Genomic DNA, 22,162 nt, shown 5'->3' on the forward strand with positions numbered 1-22,162 from the left:
GTGAGAGTGTTTTATAAAAGCTTCAAAAGGAAAATTATTGAATTGGAAAGAGCAAGACTTATTTTATAAAGGAAATAGTGTCATGTAAGAGTAGTGATACAACATTTTTTATTCATGTTAACAACACATATTGAACGAGCAATAAGAAGATAGTAAAGGTCAAAGTAAATCATAATAAGTTTTGTTCATGGTAAAATAGTAATGAAAAGTGTATGCAAGTTGGAATGCAGGTTACCTTGATGATCCTTAGTGAATGTGGTTGGTCAGTGGAGGATCCATGGTAAATTCATTTTTTTCATGAATCTCGTTCCTCACATAGAAGTCTGGATTGGTGAATTCCATTTTTTATACGACTCTCCATCCTTATCCTAATCATCATCTTAATCTCCATGTGTATCTACTGTAATTGGGTCAAAAATTCAAAAGGTGAGGTTTCGTTGAAGGATAGTTATAAACAACATTAAAAGTAGTAATACAAAAGGCGGTTTGTTCTTGAAGGTTATTATATACGGTAGAGATATATACCCATTATTGATTTTATTATTCTAGAATTAAGTTCATTTGTAACATGTCTTGTATATCCGTTGTTGGAACATGCCTTTAAGGGAAGGAAAAGTGGAAATCGTGAGATTATGAAGAAATTGGGATATTTAGTAGGAATTTAACTGGGTTATGTGTATGACTTCAAAAAAAGGAAACCAAAATGCTCGATAGCAATAGTATAGATTGATAAAGTGAAACACCTGGAGTGTCTGGAGGAATTTCAAGTGGCGTGTAAAATGGCTTTAAGTTTAGGGTAAGAAAATTCATTAGGACGTGAAATCATGGGACCGTGACGTGTTGCACATCTTAAACAACAAGGCACAAAGACTGAGAATTTGATGTACGAAATTGTACGTGACTTTTCCAGAAGATGTACGATGTGTAAAAGAAAATCATAAGGCGTTTGTTGACACCGTTTCCGTTTTGTGTTCTGATGCAAATGGGTGGTGTTATTTATGAGAAAATATAGATCGGGTAAATAGGACAATTTTGCATAGTTTATTGGATGTTTGCAGAATCTGTTCTATGTTTGAGACACTTTACTGGAGTTGGTGAGTGATATGCAACGCTAATTACCTTTAACTTGTAATTGGGGATTAAGGCGAAGGGTGTGACGTTGAGACTGTAAATAAACAATGTAAGTCTTTATTTAAAAAGTGTAGGTTAAGAGCACAATGCTTGGGATGCGAAAATTTGTTAGATGTTGGGGGTAGTGATTAATGTGTTGAAGGAAACAAGAGAGAACTAAAACAATTATTAGAAGTAAAGGGAGGTTATGCGCAGGAAGGAAGAGTTACAACTAGTGAAGGTGAAAAATATACGGCAGAATGTAGGGGAAGACTTTTTTGGGGGAATAAATTTATTAAAGAGAATTCTGGCTTGTGGTGACATCACGTCACCAAGATGAGGTTGTCGTATCACTACTTTTTACTATTTTTCAAAAATTTCACAAAACAAAAGTCATCCGCATACATAAGTTTCATTACAATATATTAGGTGTGATACATCACGATCGTTGGTCGTTGCATTTAATAAGGAAACTAAACATAACATTTATTTTTATTTTCATAATTCAAATTTCATTCATCTCCAGCAAGCCTATATTGTAGCCCATATAGTGAAAAATTCAAATTACTTGGCAAAATTGGTTGATACCATATAAATGTATATATTTTGTTAAGATATTGAAGATTTTAAGTAAGCGAGGTGAGTCATGAAGGTTACTACAACTCCCCGACCTATCCCTGAGACGCAGACATGGGACCTAGGACCACAAGTTATCCAAAGCTAAGTCTGCTGGCATTATCATGTGCATACTAAAGATAGTAAACTGATGCAGAAGCTAAATCGTGTTTGAAATTAAATTATGGGGAATACCCATATGCGAAAATTGATATATATGAATACTGATGAGTTTAATACAAAGAAAATATTTACTCAATACTGAGTTGAAACTATGTATGTCTGAAAATAGCCTCTAAACTAACTACAAATGACTGGAAAGGACCTAACTAAGACTAGGCAAAAGTGAAACTAAAGGACAAAATACTGAAAGAAACTCATCACTATTGTCCTTGGAGAATGAGGAATCACCACTAAATCTACTTAACTGGAGATTGGGATTGATCTAAGCGTCACCGGGATGGTGAGATCTAACCATGAAGTTTTGTTGAAGTTCTAAAAACCTTAGGTGTAACCATGATATGGGTATCAAGATTTGACTAATAACTAGCGACCTAATGGGTGAAAGGTACCAAAAAGTGAAATTCCACATACCTAGTGATAAAATTCATTAACAAATATTTAGTTTTTGAGGCTGGAACTTTTGGAACCTTGTTGTTTTCTTGAACTAGGTTCTTGAGTAAAATCTAATGATTTAGGCTCAAAATGATGTATCTTAAGGTTTAAATGAAGTCGGAAAAGATTAAAATACCCCTGAGTTAATTGTTGTTGTACCAAATGAAAACCTGGACTTATGGGCCGTCGTTCAACCGACGATCTGTAGTTTTGGTCCATAGGTTGGGCTTGTTCGACAGGACTTTACTAAAACTGTATATCTTTTTACTCGGAGGTCTGATTTTAGCAAAATCGGTGGTTATGGGAAACTAATTCAATTATGTATCATTTCATAGGTCATTGGACAGTTAATTTGTTTTGTGGTAAAAGTTATGATCAATTTAAGTTGATCCAACTATATTTTCCCCTTAACTATCTACTAATTTTTACCTATGGTCATACCTATGATCCGTAATTCAATGTATGGACCGTACTGGTTAATCGGGGTTCTAGTCAAAGACAGGGGAAATGGTGTCTTGATCGACGGACTAAGACTACGACCGTAGGTACATCCTTCGTTTGCCACTTAGTCAATTTTTTAGCCTAAGTTTTTTGGGGCTTCAGATTCAAACCACGGCTGCACAATAAGGGCCTTAGATCAGACTGCGATTCGTCGATGGTAACCTTCGGTTGCACCTGCAGATTTCTAAAAAAGATGATTTCTTGTTTGTTTTAGATACTGGTATTACATTAGCTCCCCTTGGGAACATTCGTCCTCGAATGAAGACTAAAATAGCTGAAATAGAGGGAGAGAGATGCAATCCCTATTACCAAACAATGAGAACTGAGTTTCTGACTATATATGAGTTTTGAGAACATGCAAATACTCTAAAAATGCAAGTACAAACTGACGGAACATGATTCTAAGACTGAATTCACGCACGAATGACATAAAAATTGAAGAGGAAATATTACCCCAAGCTGGAGTAGAATCGGAAGGAAAGATGTGAGGATACTTGTCTTTCATGGCTTCTTCTTCTTCCCAAGTAATCTTGACTGAAGCGACTTCTTTGTTGTCAATTATCTAACTTGACGATCAAGACTCTCAAATTGCACATTCTCATAAGAAAGACTATCTTTCACTGCCACACTCTCTAATGGCACCACAAAAGCTTGATCACCCACACACTTCTTCAAGAGCGAGATGTGGAATATTGGATGCATTGCTGCTAAGTGTGCTGGTAACTCTAACTCATATGACACCTTTCAAATCCTTTTCATGATCTTGTGAGGGCCTATATATTTAGAACTGAGTTTTCCTTTCTTGTCAAATATCATCACTCCTTTCATAGGTGTCACTCTTAGGAAAACCCAATCATCAACTTGCAACTCTAGTTCCGTTCTCCTTACACCTGCGTAAGAGTTCAGACGAATTTGGGTTGTATTTAGTCTCTGTATAATGAGTTGAACTTTCTCAATATCATAAAGGACTGAATCTGGACCTATCAAAGCTACTTCACCTAGTTCAAACCAACCAATAAGAGATCTACATACACCCCCAAACAGAGACTCATAAGGGGCCATATGAATAATGGTATAGCAGCTAGTGTTGTAGCAAAACTCAATCATAGGGAGGTGATCATCCCAACTACCGTTGAAATTTATCACACAAGCTCTCAACAAATCTTATGGGGTATAAATTGTACACTCTGCCTGTCCATCCGTCTACAGATGAAGTGTTGTGCTAAGGGTAACTTGAGTACCAAGACCCTTCTAAAATGACATTCTGAAATAAGAGGTAACTTAGGACCTCTATTTTAGATGATAGACAAAGGAACCCCATGCAACTTCACAATTTCATTAATGTAAAGCTTGGCATAGTCCACTGTCGAATCTATAGTCTTGACAGTCAAAAAGCGAGAACACTTTGTCATCATAAAAACTATCACCCAAATGGAGTCATGTTGTTTGCGACTACGTGCTAACCCTGCGATGAAATCCATATTGATAAATTCCCACTTCTAAGTAGGAATGTCGATCTCTTGAGTCATACCCCTTGTTTTCTCATGTTCTATCTTGACTTGTTGGCAATTGGGGCACTTACTCCCCTCTTCATGCCATTCCACCAATAGACTTCCCGCAGATCGCGGTATATGTTAGTGCAACCTTGATTTATAGAAATATCTAGAGTTATGGGCTTATACAAGGACATCTTTCTCAACTCACCCACATCAGGAACACACAATCTACAACTTGTAGCGAGAGTCGCAATCTCTCTCTTGGGAAAAAACCTCCACTCTCTGATCGTGGACTGCACCCGTAAGATCAAGAAAGATTGGATCACTGTCTTGTTTTTCATTAACCTCTATTACGAAAGAAGATTCTGCCCCATTCTGAACTATTACACCATTGACTGATATGCTCATAAGGCGAAACCTAAGAGAATAAGCCTGTGAGCATCCTTTACTAGATCCTTTTTTTCATTCTCAACATAGGCTACACTACCCATAAATAATATACTAAGAGCACCTACTACTAATTTTCCCTTAGCCGAATTATAATACACACTTATATCATAATCCTTAAGGAACTCAAGCCATCTCATCTTACAAAGATTCAACTCTTTATGGGTGAACACATACCTAAGGCTCTTATGATCAATGAACACATCTACATGAACATCATAAAAGTAGTGTCTCTATATCTTGAGTGCATACACCACTGCTTCAAGCTCGAGGTCAAGGGTTCTATAGTTTTTCTCATGAATCTTAACTTTTCTAGAGTCATAAGTTATAAACTTATCTCGCTGCATCAACATAAAACCTAGGAAAGCTCTGGATGCATCACAATAGATCACATAACTATCTCAACCCTCTAACAGAGTCAAGACACAAACTTTAGCCAATCTAGTTTTCAATTCTCCAAAGATTTTCTCAAAATCATCTAAGCATAAAACTTGACCATGTTCTAAGTTAACCTAGTCAATGGTGAGGCTATGGATGATTATCCTTGCACGAACCTTCTGTAATAACCTGCCAGACCAAAGAAACTTCTCATATTTGTAGCAAAGGTTGGTTTGGGCAATTGTTTCACTTCTTCTATCTTCAGTGAATCCAATCTGATCCCTTGCTAGATATAATGTGATCAAGAAAATCAACGGATTACAATCGGAACTCACATTTTCTAAACTTAGTGAATTACATGCGATCCTTGAGAGTTTATAGAACAATTGTAATGACTCACATGTTTTTCGTCATTCCTAGTATAAATGAGGATATAATTAATAAAGACGATGACGAACAAGTCCAATTACTATTTGAACACTTCGTTAAGAAAATCCATGAAAGTTTCAAGACATTGGTTAGTCCAAATGACGTAGCAATAAAATTATAATGACCATACCGTGTTCTGAAGGCTGTTTTCAGAATGTCACTATTTCTAACTCTAAGCTGATGATAACCTTATCTGAGGTATATCTTTGTGAAGTTACTAGAACCCTGAAGTTTGTCAAATAAATCATCAATCCTGGTGATGGAATGCTTATTCTTGAATGTGACCTTTTTCAACAGTCCATAGTCAATGCATATTCTTAGAGAACCATTTTTCTTCTTTACAAGTAACACTAGTGCACCCCTAAGTGAAATACTAGCTATATTGAGACCCTTAGGTAGAATGTCTTTTAGATGCTCTTAAATTCCTTAAATTTTTCTGGAGCCATTCTTTAAAAAGTTATCTGGAAAGATATCAATTCCGAAGTCGATATCTCTTACGGGAGGGACTCAGGGAAGATCTTCTTTAAACACTTCTCAAAACTCATAGACTACAGGAATTGACTTAAGTGTTGGGGTTTCAGAGCTACAATCTTTAACCCGAACTAGATCATAGAGATAACCCTTAAAGATCATCTTTTTAGACTTAAAGCAAGAAATGAATCAACCATAGGAGCTAAGATACTAAACTTCCATGCTAAGATTTGTTCATTTTGAAACTGTATACGAACAATCCTAGTACTACAATCGACTGAGTCATAATAGGAATGTAACAGATCGATGCCAAGAATTACATCAAAGTCTACCATTTCTAACTCTACAAGATCTGTTGAGATGACTTTCTGAGAAACTATGATAGGATAATTTTTATATACTTTTCTAGCTATGAGAAAGGTTCTAAGAGATTTTGGGACTAACATTTCATTGGAATTCTATGTAAGAGTTACCTATGAAAGAGTAGACCCTGGATCTAAGAACGCATAAACATCAAGGTCAAAGACTTGTATCTTACTAGAAACTACATCAAGAGAACCTTCCTGATCATGGCGAGCCTGAAAAGCATACGACTTGTTCTTGCGTTGACCAACACATGTACTAGATGATTTACTCTACTGAGTCGGGCAATTTGTTGGTGCTGATAGAGTTGTAGACTAAGCTCTACCATTATCACCTCCTTGGCATTGTCTAGAACGACAATCCCTTAACCTGTAATTAGACTAACCACACCCAAAACTTCCTTTTTTTCTTTCGAAACACTCGCCCACATGGTTTTTACCATACTTAGAGCAAGTTGGGTAAGTCTTTGTGCCTGAAACTATTCCCTATGACTTAGAAACTGGTGCCCTAGCCTTCTTGCCATACTTGTTCTTGGAGTATGAAACACTATCTAACGAAAGGGTTGTGGCTGAAAAGTTATGCTAACATTTAGAGCGATTTCCACCATCCATTTATTGCTGAGAATAGTCATAGCTCCCAAAGTCCTAGCCTTCTTATTCTCCTTGGCCTGTTCCCTAAGAATATCACCTTCAACCTTCTAAGCATGAGTCATAAGCCTAGAGATGTTCACATCTCCCAGTAACATATCATTTATGCATTCAATTTTCACAAAATCTGAAACTCCATACAAAAAATTATTCATATGAACCCTAGAGTTAGAAACCATGTAAACAGTATACCTGTAGAGTTGCTTAAACTTCATCCCATACTATTTCACTGTCATGTTTCCCTGCCTTAAGATCATGAAAACATGAGTCATCGATTCTCTCAACTCCATTGGGAAAGACTTGTCCAGAAAGGTCTCATTAAAGAAATCCCAACTAATAGGACTCGCTTCCGTACCCCTATTTTCCTTCCCTTGAGTGTACCAAATATTAGCAACACCTTCAACTAGTATGTTCCCAACTCAACCAGATCATTTCCATTGACTTTAATTACTTCAAGGATCTTCTTGATATCATCAAAGAAATTTCGAGGATCCTCATTAGTTTGTGATCCTAAGAACTCAGGAGGATTCATGCTAAAAAAGTCACGGACCCTTGCTACTACTCGTTCCCCATTTTCATTCATAGGAGCATGAACACGATTGTTTTAGTTTGTCATACTCTGAGCCAACATCTGTATGACATTCTTGAACTCAGATTGGAGACTTCCTAATCAGGGACTAGAGGAGCTACATTTTCATTCCTCGCAGCTACATTCTTGGAGTTATCTCTATGAGAAGGCATGATATGAAACGTAGAACGTCGAGTTAGAATGGAACTAGATCATACCTTACGCACGATAACAGTAACATACATTTAAAGGACTCTACTTAGTGTAGCTTTTAAGACATCCAGGAATGTTAAACCAAGTGCTATGATACCAAGTTTGTCACACCTTGAGCTATCCTTGAGACACAGACAGGGGACATAGGAGCAAAAGTGATCCCAAGCTAACCCTTCTAGTAGTATCATTAGCATACTAAAGATAATAAACTAATGCGGAAGCTAAATCATGTTTAAAATCAAAAAGATGGGAAATACCCGTACACTAAAACTTAGATATATGAAGACTGAAGAGTTTAATCCAACGAAAATATTAACTACTGAGCTAAAAACTAACTATATCTAAAAATAACCTCTAAGATGCCTAGAAATACTTGGACATGCCGCATCTAAGTCTAGAAAGAACTAATACTAAAGGATAAATACTTAAAAAGAAACTCATGACTATTGTTCTCGGAGAATGAGGACTCGCCACTGAATCTGCTGAAATGGAGATCGAGAAATTGTCTAAGCTTGATCAGAATGCTGAGAACTTGAACCTACTTCATGAGAAGATGTAGCGGACGTATGGGGTAATACTTGGAATGTATTGAGCATGTAGGATAGAATAAAGCAGAAATAAAATACAATTGAAAAAAGCACAAAAGCAAGAATGATGATCTGAACGTTTATATAATGATTCTGAGGTAACTAGATGAAATAACAAAATTAATGACATGTTGAAACAAAATAATAACTGAATTGTAAATATGGTCAATTCTTTAGAGTCATACTGACCTGTGGGAGTTACTTATAACCGATAATAAAACCACATGAGCTAAATGTGGAGTCTGACGTATACGCCCCGTTGAGAGGACTCAGTGTACCCTACTACAGGTATCAAGGCATGCTGGCATGATCACTAAATTTCTTGCCCACAAAGGGGACTTACAAATTTCTTGGCTAGTAGTTTTGAGACTAATTGGGTACGCTTAACTCTAGTCCAACTCGATATTCTGCTGCTCCCAATGATTATGTAATTAAGTTATTATGAATACATTTTTGTAAGTACTATATAGTTTAAAACTGAATGTGCAAACTGAGAATGTAATAATTAATCTGGTAATTATGCATTTATAAATGAAGCATCTATATCAGAAGTACTTGAAATTTCTAACTAGCATGTGTAATTTAAGAACTAATGAAATAAATAGCTAGGGTTCTGAAAATTTATGCGATAAACTTAATAAATAATGTGGAAGTCAGATTTGGAACATATAACTAACTATTTCATGATGTTTTGTTGAAGTTCTAGAAACTGTAGGTCTAACCATGATATGGGAATAAAAAATCTGACTTAATACTAGAGACCCAATGGGTGAAAGGAACCCATTAGTGAAATCCCACATGCCTGTTGGTGAAATTCAAGAAGAAATATTTATATTTTGGGGCTGGAACTGATTGAACCTTCTTGCATGCTTGAACTAAGGTTGTTAACCTTTTTCCCCTTTCTTGCTTCTAATTTTCTATGTTTTGATTTATGATTTTGACTTGGGAAAATTTTTCTTATGTTTCTAGTCTTAAAATGTCTAAAACATGATTATTTAGGGTCAAAATGATGTATCTTAGGGTTTAAACAAAGTAGGAAAAGACAAAAAGACCCCTGAGTTAATTGTCGCCAGACCAAATGACAAATTGGACTGACGGGCCGTCGTTATTTGAAGGTTCATCGTTTGGGTCTGTAGGTTTGGTCTATTCAACAAGCCTTTTATAAAACAACATAATTCAATTATCTATCATTTCATAGGTCATGGAACACCTAAATAATTTTGTTCTAAGAGTTATGATCAATTAAAGTTGACCCTACTACATTTTACCCCTAACTATCTCCTAATATTAACCTATGGTCAAATCTACGATCCATATGTCCATCTACGGATCATACTTGTCAATCGTGGTTGTTGTCAAAGTTTGGGTAGATGGTGTCTTGATCAACAGATACATATTACGACTGTATTTTGACCTACGCATAGTAGATCCATCCATCGTTTGATGCTTAGTCAAATTTTTTGGGTTAAGTTTTCTTATGGCTTCAGACTCAATGACGGATCCATAGTACGGGACATAGATCAGACAAAGGTCCATCGATGGTAACTGTCGGTTGCACCTGCTGATTTCTAAAAAGTTGATTTCTAGTTTGTTTTAGATACGGGGTGTTACATACATAGTTTCCTTATATTTATTTTAAAATAAATGAAACCCAAATCTCCTCATCCTCATACTCATTTACTCAAGTTATTAAATAAATTATTAATAATTGTAAAAGACATTCAAAAATAGGGTTCATGCAAAATTATGGACGTGAATGACTCAATTCAAGGGTTTAAATAACAATAGATAGAACTCAATACTATAAATTCAATGATCCCATTACTAAACAACTCAATGATACTTGTCATTTAAGAAATGCTCGACTCGTAGGGTTCATTGAAGATTATGGGCATGACACGCACACCGCAAGGACCTCCATGCCTAGGGTAATATGACTGCTAGTTGTTAAGCTTAGAAACACTCCTCATCTATGCTCTTCTTTCCTCATCACCATACCCCATTGGATGCAACTTAAAGCTCCCACAAGAGAATATGACGACACACTCTAACTATATTAAAGCTTAACCTAAATTCTAAGGTTTGAGTTTTATACCTCTCTATAACAAATTTCATAACAAAAGTATTACTCTTTACAACCACATTTAATGAACATTCGCTTATATCAAGAACAACATATTTTTTAACAACATCACATTAAAGCTTAGTAGTTTAACGATTTCATAGACTCATACTAACCAGCTCTTTATGAAATTCTTATTCTCTCACCATCTCTGCAATACCAGCTAGATTTTCCTCCATTACTACGAGAAACTATCTACGGGTCATAATTTAACTATTTCCCATTGTAAAACCTCATCCTCCACTTCCTCTATCATTATAACTTCAGATGGAATTATGACACATCATCGTCATCAAGATAAGATCAGTAACCTTCTCCTTTGAACATCACTCCTTTACTAAGAGTATATTTAAAAATATATCCCTCATACTCATTTGAATACCTTATTATATTATTCTCAACACTTGACTTGATTTATCATCTTATGAACTCCCCCTTAAGTCTAAAGCTAAAACTTGAAAGTTATTGACCTAGTACATCATCTCTGAACTGGTCTATATCTGCTTTTACTCTAATACTCGGGAAAATTTTATATCATGACTATAAAACTCTACTTAAGAAGACACTAAAAATTTTTCCTAAGATGTTTCTGTTGACTTCTTATTGGCTACAAAGTGTGCTTCTTCTAACTCTTAGTAAAATGAAACTTGCACCAACATATCCCATATTGGGAAACTCAATTATATAATCTAGGCACAAATAACAAAATTTCATAACCTGAATTAAGACCTCTTCTAATTACATACCACCTCGATACACCTCTTAATGCTCATGTTACTCTTGTGATCTAGCCACCCTTCGGTGCACTTATCTTAAGGTTATGGTCTCTCCCTCGTGCCACTCATATTTATTGAAGCTAACATCTTACTTCCTCATGTACTCTATTTTTTTGCCAACATTCTATTAAAGTGAGTATTTAAAAAGTATCTCAGCGTGTTTTTTGTAATATTTATTGATGACATATGTATATATTCAAAAGAATAAAGAGGACAATGCTTCTCATCTCATAATAGTCCTCTAAACTCTCAATGATAGAGATTTAGACTTGAGTCCATGACATACTTGGACCACATTTTGTCTAGTGAAGGGATTTGAGTAAAAACTAAGAAAATTGAAGAAATGTAGAATTATCCTAGACCCACCTTCCCAACTGATATAAAGAGTTTCTTGGGATTGATTAGTTAATGTAAAAACTGTTAGGGTTTTTCATCTATTTCATCTACGTTAACTAAGTTCACTCAGAAAACAGCTACATTCAAATGGTATGAAGGTTGTGTGAAAAGCTTTTAGGAATTGAAAACTTTGTTAACCACTATTCCAATTTTGACACTACTAGAGGATACATAGGGGTTTGTTATTTATTGCGATGGGTCCCTAGTTAGAGTTTGTTGTGTATTGGGGCAGAATGGTATTTTATAGTCAATGCCTCCAGACCACTTATGATTCTCAAGAATAAGTTCCCGACTTTGGATCTCGTGTTTGGAACAATACTTTTATCTCAAGATGTAGCATTACTATATCTATGGTGTTCATGTGGATGAGCTCATCGACTACAAGAGTCTCTAATATGTCAGAACGAGCTAAAGCTTTGACAAAGGAAATCGATTGAACTACTCACATATTATCATATAAGCATTCTATGCAATCTAGGTAAGGATGATGTTGTTGCTGATTCCTTAAGCAGGTTGTCCATGAGGAGTACTTCTCTTGTCAGGGAAGGTAGCAACAATTGGCCTAGGAAGTTCACAGACGTGCACATATAGGTGTCTATTTGTTATATCCTAGTAAAAATGAGTGGTCATGATGCAAGGTTTAATTTTTCAGTATATTTTGAAGTGAAGGAAAAGTAGGACAAGGAACCCATTTTACTTAAGTTGAAGGTAAGTAGGCATAAGCCGAATGTGATGGTCTTTTCACAAAGGTAGTGGTGTGCTAAGGTATCAAGGTAATTTGTGGTATCTAAGTGTAGATTAAATCCAACAGAGAATCATAGAATAATCCTTTAGTTTTCGATATTCGGTTCATCCATATCACAAAAAGATGTACCATGACTTGAGGGAAATCTATCAGTGGAGTGGCATGAAGTGGTGCATTGCCTAGTTTGTTCCTAATTGCTGAAATTTCAAGAAAGACAAGGATGAAAAAAATCAAAGGCTATGTGGGGTAGCTCAAAATATACACCTTCCAGAATAGAAGTCGGAGATTATTAATACAAACATCTTCAAGAATAGAAAGGTGGGAAATAATTAATAAGAATTTCAATACTGGTCAAGTAGAACGCAAAATGCACACCTTAAAGGAAATGTTGAGAGTGTGTATTTTTAAATTCAAATATAATTGGGATGACCACTCACCTCTTACTGAGTTTACATACATTATTAGTTACCATTCCAACATTTAGATGGCTTTGTATGAGCGGAGGTGTAGATTTTATATTAGGTGGTTTAAGGTTGGTGAAACAACGTTGACAGGACAATATAAGGTTCATTAAGTTATAGTGTAACAACCCTAACAATGAATAAGATAAGAAATGCTTAATGTGTCAAGAAAGCCTAGATTAGACCAGGGTTTACACAGATTTATGCGCGTAGAACCAGACCTTAGAACCCTTACTAAAGCCAAGTCAACTTACTTGGGGAGTTAGTTGAGCTTGGAAAGGTTTGGTCCAACCATATAGGGCTCTCGAATACGAAGATTTACTCGAAGGAGTCTTTACCGGACTTAAAAAGAAGAAATCTTAGGTTTGAAGGGTCTAGGGAAAAAATGGTATCCTTGCTAAGGGTTATATCATACCCTAGATATGTAATTAATTAATTAATTAATAAAGTGGAGGGGCATTTTGGGGAGATAGGGACGAAATTGAGCCGTTGATATGAAGTCTTGCTCCACCCAGGTTCGAACCTAGGTAGGAGCAATGATTTAATGTGATTTTTTTAATTTGTGAATTAATTTAATAAATTTATAATTAATGGCTGATTTAAGAAAAAGGACACAAATCAGATTTTTGTTATTATTATTTATTTACTGATTGATGTTTTTTGAAAATGACTAAGTCTTGCCAATTATCCTAGTTTTAAGAGACACTATCTCACACAAACTCCCCCTCTCTCTGTCACGCCTAAATATCTTTATCTCTCTCATTCATTCTGTTTTTCCTAGCTGCAAAAACAAAAGATAAAAATATTATAAAGCAATCAAATGTTTTATACACTCAAAGAACTTACCAAAAAAAATATACAAGCAAGCAAGCTAACTTAAGAAACAAAAACTTTATATCATCTTCTCGAGGGGATTGTGTTAAAGGTTTAGGGGAGGATTTGGGCAGAACTTTGAAGTTGTGTAAATCTACAACAACGTATGGGTTTTCTCTCTTTGATTCCTTTCCCAATAGAAACTTCTTTCTGCAAAATTCAAACATATGAAACTAGGGTTGTCCCCTTGAATGTTGAAATCCTTGTCCCTAGTCTCCTTCCGATTTCAATCCAAATTAGGTTAGAAATCATGTTGTTGGTATGGTTGCTGGTAGGTAAGTGTGAAATATAATATTATTTGTGATTTTGTGTTTGGAAATAGCAAGCATGTTCAATGATGTCAACCGAAAATGATGTGGTGCAATATGTAAATATTTGTTCTTGTTGTTATCCGTTTTCAAGTCTAAAAATGGTTAGTTTTATGGCTGAAATTAACGTGCATAAAATGTGTAATTCATGATGTTCATATGAGGTGTATGTGTTTGACTAATTTTAAGGGGAATGTTGCAGATAAGACAACAATGAATCTACACCTTAGAATGTGTTAAACGAATCCATGAAATACCCACCAAAAAAGTTTTAAATTATCCTTGACTTTTCCAATGTTTTAAAGTGGAAATATTAGTGAAAAAAAGGTAAGTAAATGACTAGTTTTCCAGCAAAAACAATAAGTTTCGTTTAGGCTAAAGTATAGAGGAGTAATTATGAGATTTAATTGGTTTTAAAAGGGATGAGGCCACCAGGATTCGGACCTGTGACCTCACCCGTGTGACACCTTAAATTCACAAGAAAGGAAAAGGGGTAAGGGGGATTCCAAATGGGATGTACTGGCTGAGAAGGGAGAGAACATAAATTTAAATAAATAAAATGGGAGGCGTGGGAATCGAACCCAAGATCTCCAGGCAGCTAATGAAGGGAAAGAAAAATAAAAGAAAGGAAGTGTGAGGCGTGGAAATAGAAGTCACGACCTCAACATTGGAAAGGAGAAAGGGTGAAATAAATAAGAAAATAAAGTGAGGATGTGGTGGCTCGATCCAACAACCTCACAACCAATGCGTATCCAAAGCAACTTTTATCTAAAATAAAATAAGGAGGTTGTGGGGATTCGAACCTAGAACCTCACAGCCCCTAGTGAAATAAAGAAAAATTAAAGATAGGTTGTGGGGGTTCAATTCCACTACCTCATGGTCCATACAAATTGGAAAAGAAGAATTAAATGAATAAAATAAAAGGGGTTGTGGGGGTTCGATCCCACAACCCTTAGGCCAAATAAGAGAAGAATTCAAGGAGAAAAAATAAAGAGAGAATATTGATGTTGGGGCTCGATCTAGAGTCCCAATTTCATGAAGACTAAAAATAAAGTCGAGGAGAAATGTAAGTATTGTACAAGGGGTTCAAACTTGGGTGACCTTGCCCAAATTTCCGCATTGATACATAAGTCATATGTTAATAAAATGTTCAAGCATTATGCCACTTACTCAGATCGAAATTGAGATCTTGGCATGCACACAAGATACATAATTCTTGTACTACATAATCTTAGGAAGATATGAGTCACTTAACTAACTATAAATGAAGCCTCATTGCTTGTATGTATAGACATATAAGTCTAGCATACGTTTAAAAATAAGTGAACCTAAGATGTATGTTATGAAATGAAGTAACCCTAGAAGGGTATACTACGAGTGTAAAACACACTAAATTGCCAACTACATTGACATTTGATGAAATGAACAATGAAATTAACAATGAAATTATGAAACCCTAGAAGGGTTATGTAAGAGTTTGAAACATACTAAATGGCCAAGTACATTGCCATATGATGAAATGAATATTCACGAAAAAAAGGGTGAGTAGTTATTAAAAGAAAATGTGATAATGTTAATGAATGTGGTGACAACATGACATGAGGCTAATGTTAAATTGAGAAAAATCCCTAATGAGCCTATGTAAATGTTACCAAAACTACTCACCTATGAGAGCGTAAAGTTAATGAACAGACCTATCTCTATGAACACTCTAATGAAAGTATTGAGATTAACACACATGAGATGACAAATCATTTATTGAGTTATGATATCCTTATACTAGAAGCCAACTTCCATGATGTTTGAGTTGAATGAAATGAAACTTTATACTGAGCACCGATATACTAGCTATGAGCGGTGATGCCTTCTTTCGCGAAGAACGGACGTTCACGTAACTCTCATAAGATGAGATTATCAGGCATGTCGGGTATGAGTCTCTTTATATCTCCTAGTTGTCGAAAATATACTGCCAATATGGGGATCTAGTAGGATTCAATTCCCATGTACGCTGTCATGTTTTCGGTCACTTTGGTAGGTGATTCCACCTCTTTTTGGTATGGGGGAAACACTAGATTTCATGATGCTCACATGATCTATGTCGGTTAAATTTAAAGTTCACAATGAATTAATGAGGCCATCCTCAATGATGTACACAATTAAATGAATGATACCAAAGGTTTTAGGATAGGATAATCAAGATGCGAGCTAGATTGAAGTAAAGATACTAGGTTATTCTTGATCATTGCACAACAAACCGATGAGAGTCTTAAATTACATTTTAGGTATAGCAGGTGTTTACAGTATACTTATGAATGAATGAATGAAGTACTTATGAATAAATGAAGAAGACTCTGTGTTTGCTAAAGAAGGTTCCCTAGTTGATGTCCCATATGTCTAGCCCTCATTTTGGGAAGTCCTAACGTCAAGTCCATTATCCTAAGGTCTCATGGCATATGAAAGAATTATATGAACTAAGTGATATGATATGTGAAATATGTTATGTGCTGTTTGCAAAATGATAAGTTTGATGATGCATGTTACACTCATGGCATGACTTTCCTAATCCAAAATTGGCAGGTCCATTGACATTCCTAATCCAAATTTGGCAAGTCAACTTACTTGACTTTCTATAAATCATGTTGTTAGGAAAGATCTATTCTTTCTCATGCATTTCCTTGGTGTGTGCTTGCATATACCAATACTTAGTACAAGTGTGTACTAAATCCATACAAATATCTACTTTTACGTTCAATAACAAGTGGATGTTAAATCTTACGATACAATGTTGCTGCTATTCAGATGTAGAGATTTCGTCCGGATTTGGTAGGCCCTCATGTTTTCGAGGCTGTCTACTGTTATATCTAGCTTCTATGTAGGCTTTAGCTAGTGGAGCAAGTTACATTACTATTTCATTTAGCATTTCATTTCAGATTTGTATTGGTGCCATTTTGGCAAGAATAAACATTATGCAATATTAAACTATTTCTTTCATTTGATGAGCTTAATGTTAGATGGTTGATCGTGAACATTTATGAGTTTTAGTAGAATGTCTTATACCAATGTTAATTAACAAAAAGTTTAAATTTTCCACAAAAATTAACCTAGATGAAGTGGAGATGACGTACGTAGGCTTGTCTGCGACCTCTAAGAGATCAATGACGCCGGTCTCGTCTAGGGTCTAGATTCCGGTCGTGATACATCGATAAGGTGATGACCATTTAGGAGAAGTGAAATTTCTTATACAGTCATAATAAATCTTATTCTGATGTTAGAACAAATGATTTAGAGTTTGAGGTTGATGATAAGATATATTTATTTCACCCATGCATGGTTCTATGAGATTGCGTAAGAAAGGAAAGCTCAATCCCCGATATATTGGTCCTTACCGAATTTCCAAGAGGGTTGGTAATGTAGCTTATGAGTTTTATCTACAACTAGAACTAGAATCAGTTCATCTAATGTTTCATATTTCTATGCCAAAGAAGTTCTTGGGTGATCATACACTTATTGTCCCTACTGAAAGTATTGGAGTGAATAAAAACTAGTCCAATAAGGAGATTCCAGTTTAGATCCTTGATTGTCAGGTTCGTAGGTTTAAAAGTAGAGGTTGCATTAGTTAAAGTCTTCTTGAGGAACCAATTAGTTGAGGAAGCTACTTGGGAGTCCAAGGAAGATATAAAGAAGACATAGCATCACCTCTTTTCCTCTAAATCAATTCTAGACCAAGGTACTAACTATTTGTTTAATACTTTTTAAGTTGATATATTGAGTTTATGCTATGTGAATTTTTTGTACTTTGTATTGGATTGTTAGACACTTTTCTGCACCTTTTTATGCTTAGTTTTATCTCATTCAAGGTATAACTTTCCCAAGGGGTGAGATATTGAAACACCTGGGAAACAAAAATTTTAAGAATGTAAAAGGGAAAATGCCTTAGTTGAGTACAAGTGCACAAGTACGGAAGGTTTTACAGTCCATACAGGCTGTCTAAGACTGTACAACTAACCATGCAGAAGGGCAAACATTGATAGCCTCTTTAGGAAAAGTTACATGAGCCAGAAGAGGACCACCGCCCATCACCTCACTCGGGAAGTAAAAGCCCAACACTCTTGAAGGTTCACAGACACTTGGTTGGTCTATAAAGCATCGCATGGAGCGTGAAGTCATTCGTGAGGGTACCCATAAGTTTTTTATCAACATTAGATTATCATATCTCTAAGCACATAATAAATCAGATGCCCCTTTAACTATCAAATTAAATGTATTTGCATCTTCTTTCGAATGCCACAAAGTTGTCTTAGTTCGTGTTTGGAGTAAAAATGGTTATGCCAATTTTAGTGAAACAATATCATACATGTGAGGGTTCATGGACCATGAATCTTAAATGGTTTATGAAACCTTCTTTTAAAGAACTTCATCAATATTTAAGTGTAGGATGCTTTTGTCTTTCCCATATGTCTTTTTTTAACCTTATTCTAAGTCCTTTTTGAGTGTTTATTTAGTATATCAATCAACTAACTAGTTTCCATCAATAAAACAGTAAGTATTTAAGAATTCTTTTAAAACGCACACAGGGTTCCTCTTCCCCAACAAGAACTCTAAAACCTTCAAGAGGAAAATCCAAGATACAAAGAAAATCCTCCCACCCAAGTTTTCGCATGTTCTTCCCCTCTATTATTCCTCCTCAAGGTAAAGATAAATCAAGTCTCCACAAAAATTTTCATTTTAAAATCTTCATATTAACATATATAAGGCTATCATAATATTAGACTTGTTCATTCCTATGTCCTATATCTACCTTTTAATCAGCAAAAAAGTAATTTAAGGTTTTGTCCTTACATTTGAGTATTTTTTAGATAAGGTTATATTATGTTCTTAGTTCTTATGTTGTTAATTTTTGAATTACTATGTCTTTATTGTTGTAAATTTTGTACAGTGATCATTGAGTTGATCGTTCAGGTATATATTGTAGCATGAATCATCTGAATTGCGTTTTCTTGAGATGAATTGTATCGTTGATTTTTGAGTATTGACTTTTCAATATTCACATTGAGATCCTTGTGTTGATACGTTCAAGTCAACATTACAACATAAAACCTATTTTGAGTTATAAATTTTGAGAATCTTTTAAAGCTAACATTTGTGTTTTTGAGGATGCGAAGAGGTGTTTGAGAAAGATCATAAGGAAACCAAGTACATCCCATATGTTTCATTTTTACATGAAGAAAAACATTATTTTTTGAAAAAAAAGTAATTTTTTTAAAGAAAGATTGAGTACATAATAGATACCTCTAAAACAGGCCCCTTTTGAGTAACTATCTCTACCAAAATGTACTTTTTCATAGAGATAACAAAAACCTCGTTTTCTCAATTACAAATTAGTTCCAAATATATGTTAGAGCAATTAACTCTTTTAAGAATATAGTTTGAGTAGTTATCTCAAACAAAAGGAAGAATATGTTTATAACACCTCAGACTACGATCATCTTTTAGTTTTGGGTCAAATTACTACGATCATATCTTTGAGAACATAAAGAATTAGGTTTCCCGTGAGGTATCAAATCAACAGTCTTTGAGGCCTCTTTTCAACGCCGCAAAGTTTGCGAATTTTTTAGCTAGGAGTAAAAAGTTATGGCCATGAGAATGAAGCCTTTCTAATGTCGATTTTTCATCCGTTAAAAGAAAAGGTATTTTGGTCTTTTCCTAACACTGCTAGGACTAAAAAAATTTCTCACGCAGATAAGGGTCTAATATGATTTCTACTACTTTTTCATGTTCCTAAATGCTTAGAGTTTTATAGAAGGGTTTGGAGAGTAGAAAAGAGATAAGATCCATCAAGAATTTTTAGAGTTTAACCAAGAACATCATTGTTTCTAGGTATGTAAGCTTCTCACTGTGTTGGGATTGTTCAACCACACGACATACCTCTAATTTTTTCATGATATCTCTTATTGATAGATTTTTGACATTGTTATTTAATTTTTATTCATTCCATAAAAGTGGAGGCTTTGAGTTCTTGAGTTTATTCAAATTTAGTATGAGTTAGGTTTTAGATAGAGATTGATGAATTCGTTTAAGGCTTTTAAATAAAAAATGATTTAGAATAAATCACTCAATTCTAGATGAGTTAGGACCCACAAATTAGATTAAAAAATTCATACAATTTCTGGGTACGGATGTAAAGCGGCGCCACCACTACGCCAGGAGTACTTGTCTGTAGTTTGGGCATGGTGTGGTATTTTAATAGTGCACCCAAAACTTCTCTAGTAGTTTTGGGGCTGGCGCCTTGTGCCACTCAGTTCTCCACGGTCAGAATGTCCTTCTTCTTTTTCATCCTTCTTTTCGGGTGTCTTCATTTGATTCATATGTATGTTATTTTCTTGATTTTAACTTTTGAAGTCTTCATTAATCCTTTATAGATCCTACATATCCTAATTACATTTATTTATTCAAACTTCAAATCAAAGAAAAGTTTAAGAATTCTTTTGCAATTTCTAATAAATTTGAACTAAATCTTGAAAGAGTGAAACGTTGGTTTCTAAATGAATTTATGAGGAGTTTTTGAGTATTACCTTTTCTAAAATGATCTTTTAAGTAACTACCTCAAATTGATGAAGAATTATGTTTTATACATTTAAGCATTCATATTTATTTTGGGATAATATTAAGCACCGATATGGGGGCGAGTTTAGAGGACTCAAATTCCTCATAAACAATTTATGCTAACATGGGTAAATGATCATACTTTTTAAGAAAATCATATGTTCCTTACGACAAAGCTTAGTGGATCCACTTAGTTCAGGTATTATATATCGCAAAAAGGTATAGGATAGTTGTGATAGTATGGGCGAGACGTTGTGATAGTATGGGCGAGGTGTTGTATCATGACTTATCTCATAGTGATGGTTGTCGATTAGAGAATCTCTTAAATAAGAACAAAGAGTATATTATTGTATTTTTGTACATTTTAAGTCAAAATATACTATTTTACATGCATTGTATGTTGCATCTCTTATTGTTGCTTTCATATTTTAGTTGATTTGAGGTGAGTATTGTCTTCCCTCGTTATCAGTTCAGCTATATCTCTTTCAGTTTTTCCCTTGCACCAACATCTTATTATGATGCAGATACAAGTATTAAAGTTCATCAACTAGCGCTTCGTTGATACTATTTGTACTTTAGCTAGCGTATCATGAGCCTCCTTGCATTTTGGAGATCTTCACATAGTTATTTATATATTTTTATGTTGTCAAGGGTCTTGTCCAGACTTGAATCAAAATCCTTAGAGGTTTTCATAGACATTAGTAGTTAGGTTTTTTTCACTATTCTCTTGTTGATATTATAAGTCATAGAGTCAATTATTTATGATTAAACAAGCATATCGAGATATTTTTGAGTTTATATATTGTTGAGAATTTTGAGTTGATTTTTGATTTAGAAGTTTCTATTTTTCTTAGTCAGTCTTCAACTATATAGTCAGTCATGCCAAGGATTCACCGGAAGGTTCTAAAGTTCCTGCCATGTCCAGTGCGTATGCTCGGGGCGTGACAATATTTTTATACATTTGATCCACAATATATATTATTAGGAGTAGTATTTCGCACTGACATGAGATAGAGAGTTAAGATAATTCACATCCCCCATAAACCGTCTTGCATACATGGGTAGAAGATCATACTTTTTAGATAAATCTGTATGCTTAGAGGATCCTCTTAGTTGAGAGGTTCTATATTTCAGCAAAATATAGAACAACTCCAGTAGGGTGGACAAGATGTTGTATCATCACTAAGTTCGTAAAGATAGTTGTCGATTTAACTCATTTCCTTCTTTACATTCACCTTGAGTATGTTTTATGTACTACAATCCTTTCATTCAATTATTTCACATCGGCTATATTACATATCCGTATATTCAATGTACTGAAGTCATTTGACTTGTATCTCTTTATGGTGAAGATAGAGGTATTTTGAATCATCAAAAGATACTGCATTGAGATCACTATATACTTCTGCTAGCTCTTGGTGAGCCTCCTCGCATTTCA

The sequence above is a fragment of the Solanum lycopersicum genome, chromosome 4, assembly GCF_036512215.1.
Source record: "Solanum lycopersicum chromosome 4, SLM_r2.1".
Taxonomy (NCBI): Eukaryota; Viridiplantae; Streptophyta; class Magnoliopsida; order Solanales; family Solanaceae; genus Solanum; species Solanum lycopersicum.